At 42.0% G+C, this 25,237-nt stretch overlaps 1 long non-coding RNA gene across 1 annotated transcript in view; it reads right to left on the bottom strand.

Moving 5' to 3' along the window:
- Positions 1-1,714: 1,714 nt before the first annotated feature.
- LOC115896563 overlaps positions 1,715-25,237 on the bottom strand; it is a 157,386-nt gene continuing 133,863 nt past the window's right edge. The window contains exon 3 of the long non-coding RNA XR_004056482.1: positions 1,715-1,943. This is a non-coding gene — a long non-coding RNA (uncharacterized LOC115896563). The remainder of the gene's footprint in view (positions 1,944-25,237) is intronic.

Below are 25,237 nucleotides of genomic sequence, written 5' to 3'. Positions count from 1 at the left end.
GTTGTAACACTTAATTACAGTTTTGGTATGCGTTGTTGATGAACACTAGGTTGTTTTCATTGTTTTGTTTTAACAGTCTTTCTCCAAATATCCATGTATATATCTCCTTGCGTGCTTGTGTGGGATTTGCTCTAATAGAAAAACTACCTGGAGCATAGCGAATGTGCATTTGCACCTTGACTAAATAATGCCAATTTTTTTCTCTAAAGTAATTGAACCAATGTGTACTCCCATTAGCAGGGTATAAGATTTCCCATTATTCAACATCCGTGCCATCACTTGGTAGTATCAGACATGTAATGCCCATTCACACATTTTGGCATAAAATGGTAACCTATTGCAGTTTTCCCTAAAATTTCCCTGATAACCACTGTGATTGTTCATTTTGTCACATGTTTAGCAGCTATTTGTGCTTCCTCCTCTGTGAAGGACTTCTTCATTATTTTTTGCCTGCCTCTGATTTCTACCATGGGGGGACTGTATTTATGCTCTATCCCAGGAAAGACATAGATTGCCTGACCAGATCTCATCGCTGTGAACTGCATTCTTGAAAAATTTCTAACATAGCTCCCACTTGTGCCACAAGACTGTGTGGGCGAGGATCACCTTTCCTTAGTGCATTCAATGTACCCATGTTTCCTTCATACCAGCCAGTGCAGGTGGCATGAGTGTGCATTCCAGGGCAATGTACTGTTCAAAAATGTGAGTCTCCCATCAGAGAGTTGAAATTCAGAGTTCTCACAGCAGTTGCTGCTAAGCCGATGTTGCCTTTATCCAGATGGCCATGTGTACCACCCGATATGGAGAGGCCTAAGCATGCACTGGAGGGAGGCCATGCCCACTAATCCTCCACATAAAGGGTCATGGAGTTATGAAGTTATTAGGCTCTAATACTTAGAATTTCCTGGGTTTTATGGAGAAATGTGCATTCCTGATATTTTTTAAAGTTGCAAAATGCTGATATTTATTTAGAGACATGCCACAAGTGAAGCCAAAGGAAATATGCCCAAGATTGAATTTGAGATTTCTTTAACTACAACTTGGAGCAGAGTGTTCACCAAAGAAGATCAACAATGAAGAGGCAAAAAGCCTATTGTGTTAATTCTTGCTTAACGTTTTAAATTAAAAACTAAGGAGTTTGTCCACAAGGGATACAAGAGGTGCCTGTGTCCTTTGATACAAGTTCATACATACATGTTAAATTGCTAATAGAAGAGGCGCTTGTATGCCAGGATACAAGAAGTGCTGGGCGTAGGATGGACATCAATTTGAAAATCTCTCTAGTCCTAATTTGTGTGAGTTGCTGCTATTATCACTGTAGATTATTGTCCCAGCTACAGTCAGATTGTGTTGGTTTACAAAGTGTATTGCTAGGGAAGACTGGCATGTCCACAGTGGATGCATTCCCACTGAAGAAGATGAAACTCTCATCAGATCCCAAAGGAAAAATGGGAATTGTGGGTTTGGAATTGAGATACAGTTCATAGGATGTCCAAGAGTTAGAGGGGAAAGGTATTTTTCTCCAACCTAAGAAATATGTATGTGTGTACACACGCAAACACACACACACACACATGTTCAGAAAGTGTGTCTACCTGCATGCAGCCCTCATTCTGCTGATTGTATTTCTCCCACTTCTGCTTCTAAGTGGCAAAGAAAGCCAAAAGTTAGGGGATTGAAACAAAGTGGAAAAAGCAAAAACAAATTTTACCTGTAAGACCTGATTCATCTAAAAATGCATATGTTTTTACCAGCAGATTGTGAAGCAAACCAACACTCCATCAATATATTCGCCAATTAGTGAATTATTATTGAGCAAAAAGTGTGTCTATTCTATATTGACAGGCTTCTGTGGCTTCTCCAGTGCCTACTAGAACAGGTTTCCAGGAATACCCCACATTCAAATGGCTGTTCTAGTCTTCAATTGGCATCTTAGACATAGTCTGTAAAGGAAACATAGTAAAAACTGGAGTAAGCAGAGAATAAATAGAAGACTATGGAAGGATCTGGGCAAAGGGAATCCTTGAAATATATGACCCTTGACTCAATCAATCCATTTGCAAATATTTATTGAAGGCCAAGTATATGCTGTCAATGTCATTGTCCTACGGGCAGTATAATAATATCTTTCCCTCTGCACCTTAGTTTTCTCAACTGTAAATTGGGAATAATAATAGTATCTATCCTGAAGTGTTATTGTGAGTGTTAAGTGAAATAACATATTTAAAGCATGTAGAACAGTGCCTGACATGTGATCAATACACAATCAATATTAAGGAAGGAGAAAAATCATAAGCACATAGAAACTGAAAAACAATAAAGACATCCAAACAAGAGATGTAACAAGGCAGTGCATTATTAATTGCCAAACACATGCTTCTTACCCTTGAATGTCAAAATGTAGGGCACAGAGCTAAGAGAGAGCCAAAAGAGTTTGGTTTCTCACACTAGCCAAGCACCTGCCTTTTGCACGTGTCTGAGAAGCTGCAAACGGGTCCCTCCAGAGACACCATGGATCACGATGGGCTCTTGGGAGAGGACCCAGAGCTGCCCCTAAGCACAAGGTGGTGCAATGTAGTGCTAGCGAGTGCTGCTGTGGTGCCAGACTGCCCATGTTTAAAACCTAGTACTGGCGCTTATTATTTGTAGGCTCTAGACAAGTTATTTAACTCCTCTGAGCCTCAGTTTCTTTCTTGGTAAAATTTGAATGATAACGTTGTCTATTTCATGGGTTTGCATGAGGATGAAATGAGATAGTGTGATACGTTCATAATAGAGGACCTGACAAACATATGTGTTAAATTGCTCATCTACGTGGGAGCCTAAACCACCTGCTTCTTCCACATCTTTAAGGAAAGAAATTCCACAATCTGTCCCAGTGTTCAATGGTGTCAAAACTTCCTCCTGTTGGGAAATTCTCCCTTTTTAAAAGTTTATATAATTTGAGAGGGCCCTTAGTGATTTTGATAACCCAACTCACCATACAGGTGAGGAGAAAAGGCTGGAAAATTTAAGTGACTTGCCCAAAGTCATGCAGATGGTTAGCGGCAGAGCTAGGACTGGCTCCCGGTTCTCCTGAAACCCAAGTCCATGCTCTTTCTACTAAGGCTGCCGGTATTATTTCCTTTTGCAGGCATCTCGTCTTATGCTCATCATGGTGGAGACTTTTTATGCCACGTGATTCTGGACTCTCCTGGGCAGAACATTCCAAGCCCTCCATATTCCGGCCTTGATCTACCTGGGAGGCACCCAACACACAGGGGCTCTGAATGAACTGCAAAATAAAACAAAGGGTGACAACTGGGCCACATCATCAACTTTATTACAGATCCAGGCTACACTGGAGAACACAACTTTAATGGGCTGGTTACCTGACCCCCTAAATTAGGCAGAGTCACCTGCTGTCCTAGGCATATGGACTGGGGCACTGAGAAGAGGCTTCCATGTGGCAGACGTTCCCAAGCCCAAGAGAAAGAAGGAGGATGGGGCTGAGCAGAACATGCCCATCTACTCTTTCCCAGTTTGCCAGGCAGAAGTCACTGCACCTCCTTAAGGGTGGAGAAAATAAAGGGGAAGAAAGTCAGGAGTGTGAGTAGGAAAACTCTTCTTTCTTAGAAACTAAGAGTGGGAAAAGATTTTCTTTTCTAGTTTCACCTCTTTCAGACCACACCCCGCCTTACTCCCTACTCATTGACTGTACAAATAATTGGTAACCCTTTGGCCTCACTCTGTTTCTTTTGTGCTCCAATTATTCCTCTGGAACAGAGCGCCTTTGCCCTCTGGATGCCTTAGTGATTTTTTTTTATACTTTAAGTTTTGGGGTACATGTGCAGAACATGGAGGTTTGTTACATAGGTATACACGTGCCATGGTGGTTTGCTGCACCCATCAACCCATCATCTACATTAGGTATTTCTCCTAATGCTATCCCTCCCTCAGCTCCCCCACCCCCCAACAGGCCCCAGTGTGTGATGTTCCCTTCCCTGTGTCCTTGTGCTTGCATTGTTCAACTCCCACTTATGAGTGAGAACATGATGCCTTGCTGTTAAATGCCCTCTGTCTAAGTCTGTTTGGGCTGCTGTTACAACAGAAACTTATTCCTCAAGGTTCTGAAGGCTGGGAAGTCCAAGATCAAGGTGCCTGCAGGGTTTGGTAAGAACCTTCTTTCTCATAGACTATGTGGCACCTTCCCACTGCATCCTTACATGGGGGAAGGATGAACAGGCCCTGTGGGCCTCTTTTATAACTGCATTAATTCCATTCATGGGATCTTTACCCCCACGACCTAGTCACACCCCAAATGCCTACCCCTTAATACCATCACGTAGGGATTCAGTTTCAACCTATAAGCTTTGGTTGAAAGCTAAACATTTAGACCTAGTACTCTTTCATCTTTCAAGACTCAGTTCATATGTCACCTTCTGTATGAAGCTCTTCCTTCCTCTCCTCATGTCCACCCCCAACACTTTATGGGGTGAATTGGCAACCTTTTCTTTGTGTTTAGTATGGACTTTCCTCTTACCTCTTTTAGCCCTTTATTCCACTTAATTTTCTGAAGGTAGAGGCACATCTTACTTATCCTATGTTCAAGGCCTTACACAGAACTTTAAATGCAATAGGTCTTCAATAACTTTTTGATGAATAATTATGTTGAATGTTTTTCCTAGGCATACTAGAAGATATTAAGCCAAGTCCCTGCCTTATTTTCAGAATAAAGAATCTCATTATTTCATTTATACATTAAGTACCAGTAGGCGCATGGCACTGTTAGTTACTGCAAAGTATACAGCTTGTAGTCTTCTAGACTCTTAAAATCTAGACTCTTTCTAGAATCTTAAAATCTACTTGAAAAGGTATGTTCACAAGAAATAATTGAGCATGTGTACATAATTGATACAAATGCTTTTTTGTACCCATAAATCCCTTTATAATTTACAAAGCAAAATCTGCCTGATCTGCCATTCAATCCAATGACTACCCTGTGAGTCAGGGTGGACTCACTAGCCCCATTTGACAGATTAGTAAATTGGGCTTGAGAAGCCTTGGGTGATTTCGCCAAACACACCCAGCTGTGAATGACAGAACTGGAGCTTGAATCCAGGCGTTTGGCTCCTAACCTAGTGTGTTTTTTCATGATAGGCAGCTAAATGAAAATAATTAAATGCAGGTGTTTGACTATGCAATGGAGGGAGAGTGACGTCTACATCTACTAGTGTCTCCATCACCTTTGGCTATACTGAGACGTTCAGTGTGTGTGCTGGCTTCCAATCCCAACACCCCCATGCTTTGTTCAAAATCTGCCTATAGATGAAGCCCAAGGTCTTTCTGCCAAGCTAATGGGGAAAGTTAGAGGGAGAGTAGAGGCTGAGAAAAGTGTTACCTAAGGTGGAATGTTAGCTATCCAAGTGTACCTAGCAAACTAGAATTTGAAAGACATGCAGATGTAGGTATACAATTTCATGGTCTTTATGGATTCTTGCTATCCTAGCTCTGAAGCTTCAAGTCTAGTGGGGACTTTTTTGTATCAGAAATGTCTCTTGAGGACTGAAGGGGATGGTGGTGGAATGAGCAAATTTGAGTGGGAACTAAGTCATTTTCTGGCCAAAAAACAGGATTATAATAAACAAACCATGAAATGGAAATCATTCAGATCTGAGGGAGTACTGTCTGTTCCTGTCTAAACAAGTGACTGCAATTTCCCATTTTTCTTCAGCTTTCACTTAAAGATAATATAGTCCTTTCCAGTCTTCTGACTGTCTTGTTATAGTGCCTGTAATTTCCCTTCAAATACTTCAGTGTTGGTTGTGTGATGTATATATGTGAATGCAAGTTAACTGTAATCTACATTAGTGAACACTGAAAGACCTTCATTTGGGAATGTATGCCATAAAGGAAGAAATAGAAAATACTACAGCTCTCTCAATTCTAAGCCCGTATCTGAGAGTTAGTTAATTAGCATAAAGAATGGTAAAACACTTTTTTGTTGGTGAAATAAGTGGTGTTCACTCTAAATGACTGGCTAGAAAATTTGTAAAGACACCTCTGTCCTGGCATGAAAGGAGTATAAGAATCTGGTGAGCCCAACAGCCTGCTACCTTCAGAGTGGTGCTCCAGGCCTGGGAGTTCATTTATTCTCTGTACCTCATGCATGGTGAAGAATGTGGGCACTGACTCTGCTGTCAGAATGTTTGGTGCATATGCCTTACTGTAAATTTCTCATGCACTGGAGATTGCCTTAAATGACTGAGAGTGGGACACTCGAAGATTACAGGATCAGCTTGTATTGTTTGGGGACCTGACTGCTGGTCAATGTCAGAATGGGGTAGAATAAGGTAGAATTGGGTCTGAGACTTGCTTTCCTTGTTACCACCAAGTAGCCAGGTTGTTGGGGAAGAAGATATACAGTTCCACCCGCCTCTAATTGTTGGGTGCAACTGACATTTATCACTAGATTCCATCAACTGCTAATGGCCAAAGTGGCTTTATGTCCTTTTGCAACAGCCCTTAACAATTCCTCCCATTCTTAAACAAATTCTTCTATTTTTTTTTGCTTTCTTCCTTTCTTCCTCACCCCTAGCTCTGTCAAATGACACTCGATCAAAGGAGAGGGCATACAAATGTTTATTGAGCTTAATCTATGCCCTTTATATGCAATATTTAATTTCATCCCCAATTAAAATAAAATAGGTATGATTTAGTAAAAGTTGAATCTCAGAGAAGTTAAGAAACCACCCTAACATCACACAGCTAGTAGGTGATAAAGCTGAGATTCGAAAGCTTGGAATTCAGAACTCACATACCGTTTTTAGCAGACAACTCCACACACAATTTTGAAAAGGGCTAATAATTGTGGGCACTTCATGCTCTTCTACCAGATGGGATGTTTTGACAAACTGAAGAATAATCATAATGACCTATGATTATTTTTTCCTATCAAGTGCATTCTCTGCCGTAAACAAGGAGAACTCTTGCAACCTGTGAATAGAGGTTTACTTCCTCTCTCCAATTGCTCTCCAGTCAACCTCACCTATAGTCAGACCATGATGGAGTAACAGTAAACATGAGGGAGGTGATTAATGTGGTGTCAAGAAGCACCTGAGGTCCATATGGATGTGTTTGATTTGATTTTTCTGAACCACTCTTATCTCTAATGCCAAAGCATGGATGGGTCTCCTAGTTCTACAAAGGCCCCCAGCCTGGCCTTCGATGACTTCTTTTCCCCTTGGAGGCTTCTTTTTACCTGGAATTTGGCCTGATCTCATCTGGATCAAGAGGTATTGTTTATCAGAGGCTGTTTACTGTAGCCCTTACAGATGACCCCAACCCCTACACAGGTTAGGCCCACTCATTAATTACTTCAAGGAAATTCCTTTGGTGTCTGCCTTTTATCCTCTTATAGATATTTCTGTAAAAGAACATGTGTTGTTAGAAATCCTGTTTGCTCAGTGTTCTCTGTCCCTAAGACTGGCCTTCAGGACACCTGCTGGAGTCCTCTGCATTCAGTTCTGGGTATCACAGAGAGCAATACTGCTAAGGAAAGCTCAGGCGATCAGGCACATGAGGGCAGTTCAAGGACAGTAGGGACAGAGTCAAGACAGAGTTAAGCTTCCATTTTGAGAAAACATAACCATGTTCTGAAAACGTAATCACACTAAAATATAAAAAAGGGAAAAAAGGAAGAGCAGTACGTTAAGATAGGCATTTCTGTGCAATAGAAATTTAATAGAAATGTTCTGAAGTATTATCTTGGGTAAATTAAAAAAAAAAAAAGAAGAAGAAGAAGAAGAAAGAAAGGGAAAGTAATCCAGAACAAGAAGTCAAATCCTGGAGCAAGAGAGGCAGACTAGAGTTCAGCTTCTAAGGAGTAGTATGGAATTAAAATACATACATAGAATTAAAGAAAACGATATTAGGTAAACACTACATTAGTCATCATCAAAGAGAGAAATTGTGAATTGAAAGACGGTTCTAATGAATTTCACAGCTCAGAGAAATAGAGAGAGAAAAGTGTCGTTAAGAAAACTGGAAGATAGACTGATGATACTTGAAGAAGAAATGGCTAAACATTTTTAAGAACTGAGACAGTTGTGGTGGCACATGCCTATAGTACCAGCTACTTAGGAAGCAGAGGCTGGAGGATCGCTTGGGCCCAGGAGTTCAAAGATGCAGTAACCTATGGTTGTACCGTGCACTCCAGTCTGGGCAACAGAGCAGTACTCCATCTCTAAAACGTAAAAATAAAATTAAATTAAAAATAAAAAAGACTGGGCATGGTGGCTCATGCCTGTAATCCCAGAATTTTGGGAGGCTGAGGCGGGCAAATCACCTGAGTTCAGCAGTTCAAGACCAGCCTGGCCCACATGGTGAAACCACATCTCTGCTAAAAATATGGTGGTGTGCGCCTGTAATCCCAGCTACTCAGAAGGCTGAGATGAGAATCACTTGAACCCAGAAAGCAGAGGTTGCAGTGAGCCAAGAAGGTGCCACTGCACTCCAGCCTGGGCAACAGAGCAAGATTGTCTCAAAAAAAAAAAAAAAAAATTAAAATTAAAAAAGAATTTTTAAGACTTCATGACTGAAGAAGATCATGAATTCTTAGAGTGGAAAGAAAGCACATACTGTGTTTTCTGTGTTTACTGTGAAGCAGGATTAAAAAGCAACAAAAAAACAGAATGACAACAAAACGACAACAAAACCCCTCAATATTTCACAGCAGCATTGAAGAACACCAAGGATAAGGAGAAAATCGTTTTTTATTTTATTTTTTAAAATGTTTAATTTTTTGTTTTTTGTTGTTAGACAGAGTCTCGCTCTGTTGCCCAGGCTGGAGTGCAGTGGCTTGATCTCAGCTCACTGTAATCTCCGCCTTCCGGGTTCAAGCAATTCTCCTGTCTCAGCCTCTTGAGTAGCTGGGACTACAGGCGCCTGCCCCCACAGCCAGCTAGTTTTTGTATTAGAGATGGGGTTTCACTATATTGGTCAGGCTGGTCTCGAATTCCTGATCTCAGGTGATCCACCTGCCTTAGCCTCCCAAAGTGCTAGGATTACAGGCATGTACCACCTTGCTCGGCCAAGGAGAAAATTTTAAACTGAGTGTGTTGGGGTTTGCGCAGTGGGATAGGGACTGATCCTCAGATACCTGAAAAGCTGGGTCTTGGAAGAGGAGTTAGGGTGCTTCTGAGGACCTCAGAGGTGACCCAGGACTTAGGAGAAGGCACAGGGAAGCAGATTCTAAGCGGCTTTCAGAAAGAACATTCTAATAACAAGGGCTTTCCGGAATGAACAGCCTGCCTTCTAATAAGGAAGTGAGTTCTCTCTCAATAAAAGATCTGCCTCTACAGAGTCCCCCATTCTAAAGAGCATGGGAGGGAAAGTAGGCAGGCTTGGGAGCAACTGGATGGCTGGAATCAGAGTGGTGGGATCTGGGTTACTTGGGGCAGCTTAAACGCTATAGAAAACGGGCCATGAAGGATACAGGAAAATGGAGAGAAACGAACAGTGTCCAGAGGGGAAATGTGATTTTACCTGTGTAATGATTTGTTTGGGTCTGTCTTCTTGCTTGTCATTTTTGAAATGAACTATAAACCTTTCCTTAAATTCTACTCTACAACCTTCCCTAGAGTCAGGCAGTCTTTGTTGACCTGTTTCTTCTCCCACTTGACACTTTTAGCTGAGTTATTCACCATCTTGAAACTGGCTGGCCTCATTACCCTTTTCAGAAGAGATCAGATGGCTAACATAAAACTTACCCAAAACTTCTGTGTATGGAGGAGTCACTAGAGATGTCTGTTTCTGAGTCTTTGTCCCTTAATTCCCCGATGTAGGAGACAGAACAATTCACCTAAAATCATGACAACTCACATCGGTAGACTGTTTGATGTTTTACAAGGCTCTCTCATGTACACTAACCTCATTTAATTTTCACACACACACACACACACACACACACACACACACACACACACCATGCACACAAAAGCCAAACCGTCATTATCATCTGCAGAAAATCAAGAACTGGGAAGGATATGCAACTTGCCCAAGGATAAAAAGCAACACTCAGCAGCAAATCCAATGCCTGAGGCTCTAAATCAAGAAATGGTTCTAAATGTCCTAAATTGCCTCTCTAGCTGACACAAAGAAGGGATGTTCCCATAGAAACATGGTTAAGGGCAGTTGAAGAATTAGTACCAACACCTAGCACTAATCCCTGTCGTAGTATAGGCATGCAGTAAATGTTTGCGGTTGAATTCGAATTGCAGTTCAGACTTCTTATGGGCTAGGTAGACTATCAGTGGGCTGGCCAGAAAAACCACCCAGTACTTTCCTCACCCCAGTACTCATTCTGCTTGAGCTACTCTGGCTTCTTGATTATACAAGAGGGAGCACTAAGTTCCCTCTTGTACAATCCCAGCCCTGTCTGACACTCTATTCCCCTTTCCTATTTTATTCCCTTCTATGGCGTTTAGCATTTAGGATCATCTGACATGTCATGTATTTTACTTGCTTCTTTGGGGGTTGTCTGTCTCCCCTGACCAGAATATAAGCTCCCTGAGGACAAGGGTTTGTACGTGCTTTGTTCCCTGCAGATTTCCCAGCACATAGAATAATGCAGGACTTGTAGTAGTGCTCAAGATGTATTTGTTGAAGAAATGAATGAAGGAATTCATTTATAATGTTGTTTCTACAGACTTCTGGATTGAAACTAAAACACAAGCTGACTTTTGGAACAGAAGTCAGTTCATAAAGAGAGACTTGATGAATATTTTTTGAGTACAAATAATGAAATATAGAAACTATTTTTGCTACATCATTTAAACCTAGTCTCACGTAAGGTCAAACTATGGGCCATCCACACCTTGAGACAGGTGCAGAGAAGGAGACGCACAGAGCCCAGCTAGTCGGCTTGAAGCTATGTGGGGACAGATTGAGTGGAAGTTGAGGCGGGGAGATCTGGAACCCAAAAAGAGAAAAAGACATCCAGAGGGGGAAAATCAATCCATCAGCTGTGGATACTGAGAATCTACTTTGAAACTAGGACTGTGCTGGGCACGGTGGGCCAGAAAAAGTCTCTAATACGATCCCAAGGAGTTAAAAATTGGCCATGTGGAGGCAATTGTCAGGGAGACACACAAGACACCCCCAAGAATGTTTGAAGCTCTAAACTGTATGTTACAATAAGAACTCCTGAAGGAAGAGGAGAGTGGCTGTCTGGGGTTTTCAGAGAAGGCTCTTTGGAGGAGCTAGTCTCTAGCCTTCAAAGACAGGCGAGACTTCTCGCCCCAGCGGGGAGGGGGAGAAGATGGGCATATCCTACCCTGGGCCAGCAGAACTGGTGCTGCAGAGGCAGGGACCCGGGTGCTGCAGGCACAAAGCTCTGCGCTAGCAAATCTAAAAATACCCGCCCTCTCTAGTTTTTTCTTTCCCTCTTGGTCTCTTTTCTTCTCACCCTCCTTCCTATTTTCTTCCTTCTCTGATGATCCTTTCTGGCAACCCTGGGACTCACTTGCTCATCTCTCCAGGGAATCTCTGACCAGCTGGAGGGGCCAACACCTTGCAGGACTCCCCGCAGTTCAGGTACAGGTTGGCAGCAGCTCCCGAGGCCCCCACCCCCCTCAACTCAGTTCTTTCAAATGCCAATTAACAGGTGTCAGAAATGCTGGTCTGAGTAAGAGATCCAGGTCTGCATAACAACCCAACTGTTTTGGCTCCCCACCCGTGAGCATAAATATCGTGGTGTTTGAGCCCTTGGGGCCTGTGGAGTTTACAAGTATGCTGTCAAGATCTCTTCACTGGGCTAGTGCTTGAAGTGCTGCCAAAAAGCGAGGGGACTCCTGTGCTTTTATGTGTTCCCAAGCGCAGGCCACCCTGGCTCCAGGAGGAGCCCTCTGGGGACCGAGTGTCGGTGTGAATCTCAAACAGCAAGCTGACATTCCGGTTGGGAGTGTGACAGTGCATGCCTGGGTGATGATGCCAGGGCGGCAGGTGACACGGGTCCACCACAGAGGGGGAGCGTAATTGGAGTGGCTTCTAGTTACATGTCCTCAGAGCTCTGAAGGATGGAATCAGGGTCGGGGGAACAGTTAGAAAATGATGTTACAAAATCCGGATGTCCTGATCAAATTGAGACCACTGAGATGGAGCATTCAGAGCACAGAGGATCCCAGTGTTCCCAAAAAAGGCATCCAACGTGGGCTCATCTAGGACTAATGACATTGCAATCCAGAGATACAGACCACTGTCAACCAGTGAAATACACGTATACACATGTGCACATGCACACACACACACACACACACACACACACACACATACATGGGCATCCATGTGATGGGCCCTGGAAGCCCAGAAGAACCCCTCTTTCAGGGCACTCCCCTCCCCCAGGCCTCACCACAGCCACTGAGGACCTGGATAAACATCTGAAAACACAGTGGCTGCCAGGGAGGAGAAAAAAGAGGCCAGGGTGGAATGGGATGGGGCAGGGCATGGCGACAGGAAGAGCTCAAAAGATTCTCAAGTTGGGTGACTACCAAGGTTGGCTTGTCTCAGAGGGCAGCAGGGCCATGGCCTGGCGGGCGGTGGGGCAGCAGGCATTGGCTGGCTTCTGCCATGTGGGGCAGCATTTCTCTGCCTTCACCACCCCACCTCGGGCTCTGTTCAGAGGTCAGATCTAGGAGAGATTCTTGGACCGTTTGTCGAGTTGGTTCCACCCCAACAAGAACCATATCAAAAGGCTGAGCACATTTGACCTCATCAGCTTTGGGGTCTGCACAGCAAGTTGGAAAAATCCCCAGTAAGAGGCCTCATGGGAGGACTACATCACCATCCCCCTCAGGCCCCGACTGGTTATGCTTTGTAATAATTATTCTAGAAACATTGGTGGAAACGAGGAAAGCTTTCCCAATCTCCCCTAACTCTTTTGCCATTTGTCATAGAAGTCCAGAATATTCTAGATTTTATATTTGTGGGGACCAGCACCAGAAAGAGGCAGAGAAGTATACAGGATCACATACTTCTTTGGTGGCAAAACCCAGCCTCTTGGTCCCTAATACTCTTTCCGTTAAATTGCTCCTTGTTCTCTTGGTCTTCTTTGTATCTATTAACTTATGAAGAAGATAACTTTCAATAATTGAATGTGTCCTTAGGACTATTTCCTCGCCCCTGAGTTATATTGGAAACTCTAAGAACAGAGGAAGATGGCCTTTATTTCTTTGCTCCCTGGTCTGATTTAACTTTACAAGTCTCCATGCAGTGCCTACTCCATGAGCTGCTTTGCCGATTTAAGGGGAAAATACAGTCCACACAGACACTATCCTGAGAATCGTCCCATGAGCCTTTCCCAAATCCCAAAGATGACGTAGAGTCCTGCCCCTCAAATGTCAGGATTTGGAAGAAGTCACCTGCCTCCAAGCGAAAGCCAGATGCCTGCAGAGGTGAAATAGGAAGCTCTCACAAGGATGAGATCAGATCTCTCTAAAAGAAATCTCGTTGGATGAAGACAGAAAACAAATAATTTCCCCCAACAGAGGAAAGCTATTTGTTTATCTGTTCCGTGGGGGCCAGAGGGTCTGGAGCTGTAAAATCTGAAGGCAGTGCATGTTTTAGAAAGTTGTTGATGGGATCATTTTTATTGTACAGTGCATGGCCCTAAGATGGCCAAAGGGGAGTGTCAGAGCCTCGAATCTTTGTCCTTTTTTGGGAGGCGACTCTGGGCAGACATTTCGCTGATCATAATCACTTTTATATGTAACTGGACCTTAATTCATTTGGTAGTATGAGCTACGGAAGGGCGGCACAGATTAGAGAGCTATGTCTGTAACTGACGAAATCTGCGCCTGGAGTGCATTTGTGGGGAAATTAAAAATAAAATGAAGCTCATCTGAAAAATGCGTGGACTGGAATTAGCCGTCTCCTGACTGGTCACGCATGGAACTTGTCGGAGATGACCAGGACAGAAAAGTGAGACCTGGGCAGCACATCGGGCTGCGCCACCCGCCAGGATCTGGGGAGCCTGTCATAATTTATAATGGATTATCTTAGGAAATAGATGAAGACAGCTTGTGTTCAGGAGCCAGGAAAGACTACTTTAGTTTTAAGAAGCTGGGTGGGGTGGGGGGGCACAGAAAACATGTCTCAAAAATGCATGACCCATTGTTTTTTATTCTGCAAGATATTTAGTGTCTGGACTTGGATTGAATTAACTCATCAAATCCTCTGCTACGAACATGACATTTGCTGGCAGCTAACATCGTCACACCAAGTAAATGGCACCCCTTGCCTGTTTCCGTGCCGCGACTCATGTTTGCACCCCTCATTATAAGGTACATATCCAAATATATTGGAATTTTTATAGGTAACACTTTGAGTTTCAAAGACTGGGGCTTACACACACACACACACACACACACACACACACTGGAGGGTATCTTCCCATTTTCCCACTATGACTTCTCTTTGATTTTCTTCCAACATTGCCCATGATGTCCACTTTGATTTTATCAGATGTCACTGTTCTGGACTAACTACTTTTGATTGCATCCAGAGGAGAAAGGGAAGTAGCATTTGTTGACTCTTCTCTGGTCAGTGTGATAGTGTGTTACCTAAGTCCGTTGTTAACCTTCGCAAAGACACTTTGCGATACTGTCATTCTGCTGATTTTAATGATGAGGCAACTGGGACGTGGAGAGATTACAGAACTTGCCAAGGTCTACCATTCAGTAAGTGGCCTAGTCAGGCTTTCAACCAAGACCACTGGAGCTTCAAGCCTGGTCTGTGCACCCAGTCAAGGTGAAGCCAGAATCCTACTGTAACTGGTCAGGATCTACAATATCAGAAGAATTGGGATCCAACAGCAGGCTTTATTTCAATCCTTAACTCACTCAACCTAGTCCTCAAATCCAAGCTTCTTTTCCTGAAAAAAATTACAAAACAAAATAAAAAATAAAAATAAAACTGCACTTCAAACTTTGAAAGGTAATAGCAATTAAACAACTTAGTTTCCATTGTCAGTCTGGTTTCTCTGCCTTAGTGGAAAGTCTAATGGGATATTTTACAAGGATGACAAAGACAGATAATGAAAGTCAAACCAGTGCATAAAGCTTCCTTGAAAGCTTGGTAATTAAAGGCTTTGCATTGTTCTTTAATAACAGTCACCTTTTTACTGCATTGGGATAAAGGCGCAAGCTCTGAAATATATTTGCATTTCAGCCACACTCTTGAGTGAACACAATCTCTAGATTTTCATTCAGAGGAACTGCATTTCAACTTCTGTAGAAAGAAAGACCAAGAGGTAGCTGTTTCTTCCAAAATGCTGGCACTATGCAAACATTTAGTGCACTGGAGATTAGATGCTAATCTGTGAATTCATACCTGTGTTTTAGGGGGGCTTCAGGCTTATAAGAAAGGGCAGACAAGAAACCTTGATGTAAAATATAGCCATGGCCTTCCTACATGAAATGCCTATATCTGACGACCATGGTCCTGGAGCATGTGTGAGTTAATGTGACTTACTGGGGAAAAGTTCAATGTGTTCCTCAACAATGCCTGTGTCTACAGAGTAGAGGAAGTAGGAGGCCATGTGCTGTTGAGAGATTTCTGAAACAACATGTCCCAAATAACTTTTACTCCTGCCTGATGCATGAATTCTGCCATTAAGGTGAAAGGAAAAGGGGGTAAACATTTAACAGACACCTACTATGTGCCAGGCACTGTGTTAGGCAGTCTCAAATCTTTTTAATCCTCATCACAACCCTCTGAAGTATTATTCTCTTTTTAGAGATGAGGAAATTGAAGCTAAGATAGGTTAGGTTACTTGCCAAGCATTACATAACCAGAAGACAGCCTGAGATTTAAATTCACATGTATTGGACTCCCAAATTAAACTCTTTGTCCCCTGTTAAAATGTGCCTGTCCCTGGGAAAGGTGGCATATGAAATCCTATCAGTCATTCACACTGTAGTGTAATGAATTTATTCTACCCTTTCCGAGAAAGTTTCAATTAAGAAGCCTAAAGGTCTAGATTCCACAAAGAGGAAGAAAATACAGAAGGGAGAGGGTAATGATGATGAAAACATGTATCAGTCACTTTCCAGTTTTGCCTACCCCTAAATACCTGTGGCTAACTTGACAGAGCAGGCAAAAGGGGGAAAGGAAGATGTGAAGAACAAAGTCTTTCTTTCACTCTTGGTTTTGAAAAGATAGTTAAGAATAGAGATGGTGCTGTGTTCCAAGAGTGACAACGTTGAGAAGGGAGGAAGGGAATTACACGTAATTTGGCTCAGCCAGCTGGGCACAATGGCTCACACCTGTAATCCAAGCACTTTGGGAGGCCAAGGCGGGTGGATCATGAGGTCAGGAGTTCGAGACCAGCATAGCCAATATGGTGAAACCTTGTCTCTACTAAAAATACAAAAATTAGCCGGGCGTGGTGGTATGTGCCTGTAATCCCAGCTACCAGCTACTCAGGAGGCTGAGGCAGAAGAATCGCTTGAATCCGGGAAGCAGAGGTTGCAGTGAGCCGAGATCACGCCCTTGCACTCCAGCCTGGGCAACAGAGTGAGACTCTGTCTCAATAAATAAATAAATAAAAATAATAATTTAGCTCAGCCTAATTCAGAATAAAAGACCAGCTGATCTAAGTTGGGTTACAGCATAGACATGGGTCTGCAGAGCCTATGGGCTGAGCAGGTCTGAGACTGAATTATTATTTCTCCTGGCACCTTTCTCAAACTAATCTGCTCAACATCACAGGCTTGGTCTCTGGGATGCAGTGTCATGGGTGAGAGCTGATGACTGGCGCTGGCCGTCTCACTTTCTAGCTATGTGACCTCCAGCTGCTGCTGACTCTCCCGGAGACTTCATTTGTAAAACAAAACTCAGAATGCCTGCTTCAAAAGATAACTGTGAGAATTCAGTAGGGTAACGTGCAGGTAGCACTTAGTGAATGGTAACTAATGCTACCGTATAATCTTCAGGTAGGATACATGAGGAATTTTGATCCAGAAAGCTTTGGGGCCAAGTTGACGTTAGCAATTGACAGAGCTTTCGCTTGCTACATGGCGTGTACTTGAGGGATGGTGGGAAGGACGTTCAGCTCCAGAGTATGTCCTTTATCTAAAAGCCATAATATCTGGAATTCCACATTCGGGATACATTCCTTTGGCAGCTGTCCCAAACATCCTTTTATTAATTCCTTTGATGGGAAACACATTATGTCAGTAGCTACTAACCCAAGCTGCCCATTGGAATTGTCTTAGGGGTGCGGAGGTAGGGGAAGGTTAAGAATGCTGATACCCAGCCCTCACCCCAGACCCAAAAAATTAGAACCTCTGGGAGGAGCCCAGGCATTAACAAAAAAACAAAAGCAAAAACTTTACCAAGTGTTTCTACCATATAGCCAGGGCTAAGAACCCCTGCGTTACAGTATTTGATTCTACTAGAATGGAAGCACCAGGAGGCCAAGAAATACAGCACAGCATTCCCAAGCTTCCCACTGTGCTTGGCACAAAAAGTAGTTGACGTACAAATTCATCGTTGGTGTTGTTGAATGAAAATAAAAGTGTTAGTGACTCTAAATTCCACCTTAGTGAGAGCCAGAGATGAGATTAAAGACAAGGGACTGGAAAGCACAGAGAGGGGAAGTAAGCTCTAGGTCATTACAGAAGAGCAAGTCTCCTTTCATAGAAAATTCAGCTGCTTGTTACTCTCATGATGTTGCTAACAGGAAAGGGCTGATCTCTTGGAAGAAGGGCAGATGCTACATTAGGACTGAAAAAAAGACATGCCTCTTCAAGTTTCTAGAAGAAACTGAATACAAACAGAAAATTTCCTATTAAGCATTTCAAAAAGTCCATCTGGCAGTTGGAAGAAACAGAAAACAACATGTCCTGAAATCAGAGAGCTCGACCTTCAAATCTCACACCTGCCATTATTAACTATGCGACCTCACAGAAGGAGGGAGCTTTTTTCCTGTTTGTTTTTGTTTTTGTTTTTGTTTTGAGATGGAGTCTCGCTGTGTTGCCCAGGCTGGAGTGCAGCGGCGCAATCTCGGTTCACTGCAACCTCTGCCTCCCTGGTTCACGCCATTCTCCTGCCTCAGTCTCCCAAGTAGCTGGGACTACAGGTACATGCCACCACGCCCAGCTTATTTTTGTATTTTTAGTAGAGACGAGGTTTCACCATGTTGGCCAGGATGGTCTCGATCGCTTGACCTCGTGATCCGCCTGCCTCAGACTCCCAAAGTGTTGGGATTACAGGCGTGAGCCACCGTGCCTGGCCGCTTGTATTTTTTAAAGTATTTCTGATTCTCAGAGTCTATAAAAGGGGGAGTAATATTGATGATCTCCTAGGAGTGTTGAAGAACACTTGGTGAATTGACTGGCACATATCAGGCTATTGGAGTCTATTACTTCCCTCCTTCTGCCCTCCCTCCTTCCCTCCCTTTCTGCCTGACAAACAAAATTATCAGTTATTCTAGGGATAAATAACTTTTCAAAAATGAGATATCAGACTAGTGATCCCCATATTTCCAAATGCTAATTGTTGTGGGAATTTTAGGGAGAGATGTGGAACTGTGTGGAAACTATGCTGACTTTACAGGGAGGTTTTCTTCTTTTTCTGAAGTCATAACGAATGTAAATATCATTACAGTTATCTCTTATTTTAAAATAAGCTCACTAGAAATCAACTATGAAACTGTTTTGTCATGATAACATTTTAATGGAAAATTTTAATTACTTCCCTAATATCCTCATGGTAAATTTTCTACACATACAAGTTTTCATCTCATTTTGGGTTATTGTGGAAACTTTATATTTTTCTAGAATTTATCTGCATACTTTTTAGCTGTACCTGTTTGCATTATTATATTTTTAAATGGTTTCTCTATGGACCAAGATGCATAATGTTAATATTTCGTGAGGTCAGGAGTTCGAGACCAGCATGGCCAAAATGGCGAAACCTTGTCTCTACTAAAAATACAAAAATTATCTAGGCATGGTGGTATATGCCTGTAATCCCAGCTACTCAGGAGGCTGAGGCAGAAAAATCGCCTGAATCCAAGAGGCGGAGCTTGCAGTGAGCCGAGATCACGCCATTGCACTCCAGCCTGCGTGACAGAGCGAGACTCTGTCTCAAAAAACAAAAAGCAAAAAAACAAAAAAACAAAAACAAAAAAAGATGAATAATAATAATAATAATAATTTAGCTCAGCCTAATTCAGGATACAAGACCGGCTGATCTATGTTGGGTTACAGCATAGACATGGGTCTCCAGAGCTACTGCAGAGTAACTCCTTAGAGTTACTATTGTACATTGCAACTGTATACAGGTCAATTTTCTCCCACTCTGTACTTTATGATATAGTTGTCATATCTATTTACCTACCTGTGTTATACATCTCACAAGACAATGTGAAAATGTTGTAATTTTTGCTTTAACCAGTCATATGTCTTCTAAAGAAATTAGGAGGAGACAACTTTTTTTTTTTTTGAGACGGAGTCTCGCTCTGTGGCCCAGGCTGGAGTGCAGTGGCCGGATCTCAGCTCACTGCAAGCTCTGCCTCCCGGGTTTACACCATTCTCCTGCCTCAGCCTCCTGAGTAGCTGGGACTACAGGCGCCCGCCACCTCGCCTGGCTAGTTTTTTGTATTTTTTAGTAGAGACGGGGTTTCACGGTGTTAGCCAGGATGGTCTCGATCTCCTGACCTCGTGATCCGCCCGTCTCGGCCTCCCAAAGTGCTGGGATTACAGGCTTGAGCCACCTGCGCCCGGCCGAGAAGACGACTTTTTATATTTACCCAGATATTTACCATTTCTGATGCTCTTCATTCATTCCTAAAGATCCAGGTTTGCCTCTGGTATCATTTCCCTCCAGTCTAATGAGCTCCTTTCCTTCATTCCTGTAGAGCAGATCTGCTGATGACAAATCACCTTTGTTTTCTCTGATCTGAAATTATCTTTATTACACTTTTATTCTCAAAGAATATTTCACTGGATATAGATTTCTGGCTTGATGGGTGGTGGTTGCAGTGGTTGTTTTTCTTTCAACACTTTAAAGATTTTTGTCTCACTGTGCTCTTGCCTTCAAGTTTCTGAGAAGAGGGCAGAAACTTTATTCATTCATTATTCATTCAAAGCATTGTTTTCTTGTATGTAACGTGCCACTTTCCTCTAGCTGTTTTCAAGATTTTCCCTTTATCTTTAACTTCCAGAAGGCTGATGTGCCTAGGCATAGTTTTCTTCGTGTTTATGCCACTTGAGCTTAGCTGGATAAATCTGGACACTTTCTACTTCTGTCAAAGTTAGGAACTCTTCAGCCAGTTTTTCTTCAAATATTTTTTTCATCCCATTATCTCTCTACTCTGTGAGACTCTGGTTACACATGTGTAAAATCTTTTGATATTGTTCTTTAGGTTCTCAAGTCTCTTCATTTTCTTCTCTATTTTTTCTCTTTTTTCTTCAAATTGGATAGTTTCTATTGATCTATCTTTCCATCCATGGGTTCTTTCCTCTGTCATCTCCATTTGGCTTTGAATTTCCTTCAATAATTGTTTTATTTCAGATACTGTTGCTTTGATTCCTTTTTATGGTTTCTGTTTCTCTGCTGAGATATCCTATCTTTTCACTAATTTTGAATGTGCTTTTCTTCATATCACTTAACATATTTATAGTTGCTGCTTTAAATCTTTGTCTGCTAAGTCCAACATCCAAGCTGTCTTAAAATCCTTCTTTCTCTTAAGAATGGGTCACGTGCTCATTTCTTTATATATCAAGTAATTTTGCTTGTATCTGGAACATTGTAGTGTTAAATTCCAGATACTCTACATTCTGTTATATTTTCCCCCAAACTGTAAACTTTTTTGTTTTAGCAGGCAATTAACTTGGTTGGATTCCAGCTGTAAACTCTAACATTTGGCTGGCACCTCAAATCTCAGCTCTATTTCTTTGGCTTTAGAAGGGACTTTTAGAGTCTGTTCTGTGCATTCATAAATCAGGTGTTAGCCAGAAATCTGAGCAGAGTTTATACACAGAATTTGTAGCTTTCCCTTTCTGGCTTTCTCCAAGGACATCCTTACTTTCTCATGGCTCTGGTTGCCCTGTCTTCTGGCTCTATGAGCCAATAAGATTGAGGGTTTCTCCATTATTCTCAGCAAACTAACACAGGAACAGAAAACCAAACACCGCATGTTCTCACTCATAAGTGGAAATGGAACAATGAGAACACATGGACACAGGGAGGGGAACATCACACACTGGGGCCTATCGGGGTGGGGGAGGACAAGGGGAGGGAGAGCACTAGGACAAATACCTAAGGCCTGTGGGGCTTAAAACCTAGATGACGGGTTGATGGGTGTAGCAAATCACCATGGCACATGTATACCTGTGTAACAAATCTGAACATTCTGCACATGTATCCCAGAACTTAAAGTACAATAAATAAATAAATAAATATCCAGTAAATCGTGCTATAAAAAAAGATCGAGGGTTTCTTCCTGTTTTTAAAGCCCTGTATGCTGTTGCTTTTGGATTGCTTTTTAAAAGCAATCTGTGTCCCAAAACAGGGAGGGAAGTCTCCCCACACTGTTTCTTTCTTCTAAATGACAGTCCAGAATCTGCCCCTAGAATCTACCTTTCCAGTTCTCTCAAATAGTTTTATTTTTATTTTGTTTATAGTTTGAGGTTAGTCTGGTAAGCTTACTTGTCCCTACTCTGAGCAAAACCAGACCATATATTTGCTTTAGGTTTTCAACTTTATCACTATAGGGTCATTTTCTCATAATTACTTTCACTTTTTTGGTATCTATATTATGCCTCCTGCCTCCATTCTCATTCTTAACCTTTTTTGCTCTTTTCTTCCTTTGATCAGGCTTACAACTTTTTTTTCTTTTTCTTTTTCTATTTTGTCCAACTTTTCAAAGAACTGCTTTTGGAATTTATGTTTTTTTTCTTTCTAGTTGTTTCCTTATATTACAGCTTGTGTTTTTGTAATTCTGGGAGGAAAACATAAGAAATAATTGTACGTTAACATTTGAGCTGGACCAAGATTTGGAAGATAAATTTTTCATCTTAATTCATCTATACCGAGGAAACAGATGGGGGCTTAGGAGTATAGAGAAGCAGCAGGGGAGGAAGAACCCTCCTACCCACTTCCAATGTCTTATTACCATGGACCATTTTATTTGCATCTCAGGACAATTTCCCTGTTGGTTTGAAGTTTGTACACATCTTACTCTAAAAGCCTGCTTAACGGCATTGGTTGAAGAATTGAAGACAATAAACTGGAATAATCCAGCCTAACTTTGACATCAAAGAGGAACAAGGACAAAATCAATGAGACTAGAGGAATGAAACTGTTTCTCCAAGATGACATAACTGTACTAGAACTAAGGTGTTTCCAAGTGGAACTATGCTCAAGGAATGGACATGGAAGTTACACATCTCTGCTTAGAATGGAGCTTTCCTCTAAGCTGATACAATACTGTTGCTTGTAACCACTTACAAAACCTGGATATTGTAAAGTGGTAGCAATGAAACCTCAAAAGGGAAGCTTAGCTGCAAGCATCAGTACTGGCCAGCTCTTGAGCACTCCAACTCACCAAACCTGGAGAGGGCAGTACAGCAGGAAGGACAAGAGATTCCTGGTGAGGTCATTCGTGTGCTAACTGCTCCCCATTAACAGACATTTGGGGCCCCTCCTCATCTGGTTTTAAGGAAGATATGCTCCCTCAGCTCCAGCCAAACTGACTGGCTGATTGTCTCTGGGACACTCCTGAGTGTTCAGGGCACACTGTTTAGGGCAAAGCACAGAAGGGATTCCAAAACATGCTGTAGCCCATGAGCAAAATGCTTTACCTTGAGAGCACAAGAAAGTCTAGTCCTTCAAGCAAATGAGGCTAAGTGTATTTTCTTCCATTTTTTGCTGCCTACAGAGCTCAGCATAAAGCACATTTGATAAATATTTCTTGATTGATTTCCATCTTCCATATTTTCCATCTTTTCATCATTCCATTTTTCTTTTTATATTTACTCCCATCTTTCATCTCAACTCCACCATCTATTTTATTCCTATAGGCAGAACAACTCAGTCTTTCAGTTGCAAACTTCAGGGAGAAAACAAGGTTTTCTGAGTCTGAGACTGTGATGTCCAAGATCAAACACTAACCGTGACCACTATGACATTTGGAAGCACTTTGTGGTGGGCAGAACAGTGACCTTCCAAAGTTATTCACGTTCTAATTTCTGGAACCTGTGAATATGTTACCTTACATGGCCAAAGGGACTTTGTGGATGTAAGTTAATGATCTTGAAGTGGAGAGATTTTCCTGGATTGTCCAGATAGGCTCAATGGAATCACAAGTGTTCTTTAAATGTGGAAAAGAGAGGAGAATTACTGTCAGAGCGATACATTGTGAGAAAAAGCTGACTGGCCACTGTTGGCTTTAAATATGAAAGGGGGCCATGAGCCAAGAAATACCGGCAAACTCTAGAAGTTGAGAATGGAAGGAAACAGGTTCTTCCCTGGAGCCTCTGGAATAAATGCAGCCTGCCAGCATCTTGATTTAAGCCCATTAAAGCCCATTTCAGACTTCTGATGTCCATAACTACGAGAAAATATATTTGTGTTGTTTTAAGCTATGAAATCTACAGTAATTTGTTACAGCAGCAGTAGGAAATTAATATACCCATCCTGATGTTTATTTCGTTCCTGCAACTTTTTTGATTTTTCTGAACTGTAAACTCTTGTTGAGACGAATGTTTCGTAAGCCAAAGGACCCTCTGAATGTACTACTTAGTTTTCAGAACTACATTATTTTCCTCCTTGGTGTGTACATTGGTGCTTAATAACCTGCGGTTGTAAAATCACTTATAGGTGCCATATCTGACACAGGATGTATCAGCATGGAAGCATTAAAGTCAGAGGTTTAGGTTTCCTTAACAAGCTATTTTTATCTTATTTTATAATTCTTTATATTTATAATTCAGCAATTTGTGCAAGGGTAACAGTCTAATAATTTATTAATCACATGGACCCTTACAATTAAAGATAATGGGTGCTGTCCGATATGGTCTACCAGTGCGCACCAGATGAAAGTCAGTCCTAATCGTGAATGTCCTAACAATTATACTTCTTGCATACAGATAGGGATATGGTCTAATGAATTAATCCTTGCTGATCAGGATAACCTGACAGGCCAACTAGGTTGAAAAAATTCAGTTGGATTATACAATGGTGAGAATGCTGATAAAAATAACAAATGTTACATTGTACTTTAGTAACTCTATTTCTTTGGACTCTTTTTGTTATTGAATAAATACATTTGCTAATGGCTTCTTGGTGCAACTTTGCCCTGTAATTGTGAAATGCTCATTAGTAGGTAGGTAGATAGATAGATAGATAGATAGATAGATAGATAGATAGATAATTCAGGTTAATAGAGGTGGGTCTACCTAGCAGGCTGGCTGAATTATCTGGTTTCCCATCATTACTGCAGCCAGCAGCAACCCTTAGCTTTTGCAATATCTTCTACATCTCACTCTTCAATTAGAATCTATCCTATATAGCATGGCTTCATAAAAATCCCTGCCAGAACTTCTACTCAAACATAGTCAAAATAGCTGGGGAAGTGAATTCCAGAAGTCTGGACCTGATGTCAAGAATCTTTAAAGTACAAAAGAGAGAACTAAGCATTGTTGGCAGAAATACACATGTAATTGAAACTGCCATAATGGGAAACTACCTAGAGAAATAATAATCCCCAAGGGAATTAGGTCTCATCTGTCACATTAGGGTTTCATAAATCAACTCAGACAACACAAGTGGGAATCTGATGAGTCATTTAGAAAGTTAAGAACAAAGGGGAACATTTAGACAATGGTTGGTGCCAATTCAGGGAATAACCAGGGGCTGCAGACACAGTTGTTGGGAACCCAGTCTCCATAAATGAGAAAAAGCTTGTCAGTGCTTGGGAGAAATCTCTGCACTGGGCCAAATGCTGAGCGTGGCAAACATTGCTGTTGGACTTCAGTATAACCCCTGCCCCCACCAGAAACTCCTTGGGGGCCCTAGTGGCCTTATATTGTCTCTTGGATATCCAAGACAGGGAGGTGACTTGTATGAACCTGAACTTCTCTGACCACGCTATTTTTCCTGAAATATTTTATCTTTTCTTCTCTAAGTCACTGCAAATAATTAGTAGATATATAACTGCCCTTCCCACCACCAAGGTCCATTATTACCTCCT

Source organism: Rhinopithecus roxellana, chromosome 3 (genome assembly GCF_007565055.1).
Source record: "Rhinopithecus roxellana isolate Shanxi Qingling chromosome 3, ASM756505v1, whole genome shotgun sequence".
NCBI lineage: Eukaryota > Metazoa > Chordata > Mammalia > Primates > Cercopithecidae > Rhinopithecus > Rhinopithecus roxellana.
The sequence above is the reverse complement of the archived record's forward strand: the minus strand, read 5'-3'. Positions and strand labels throughout refer to the sequence as shown.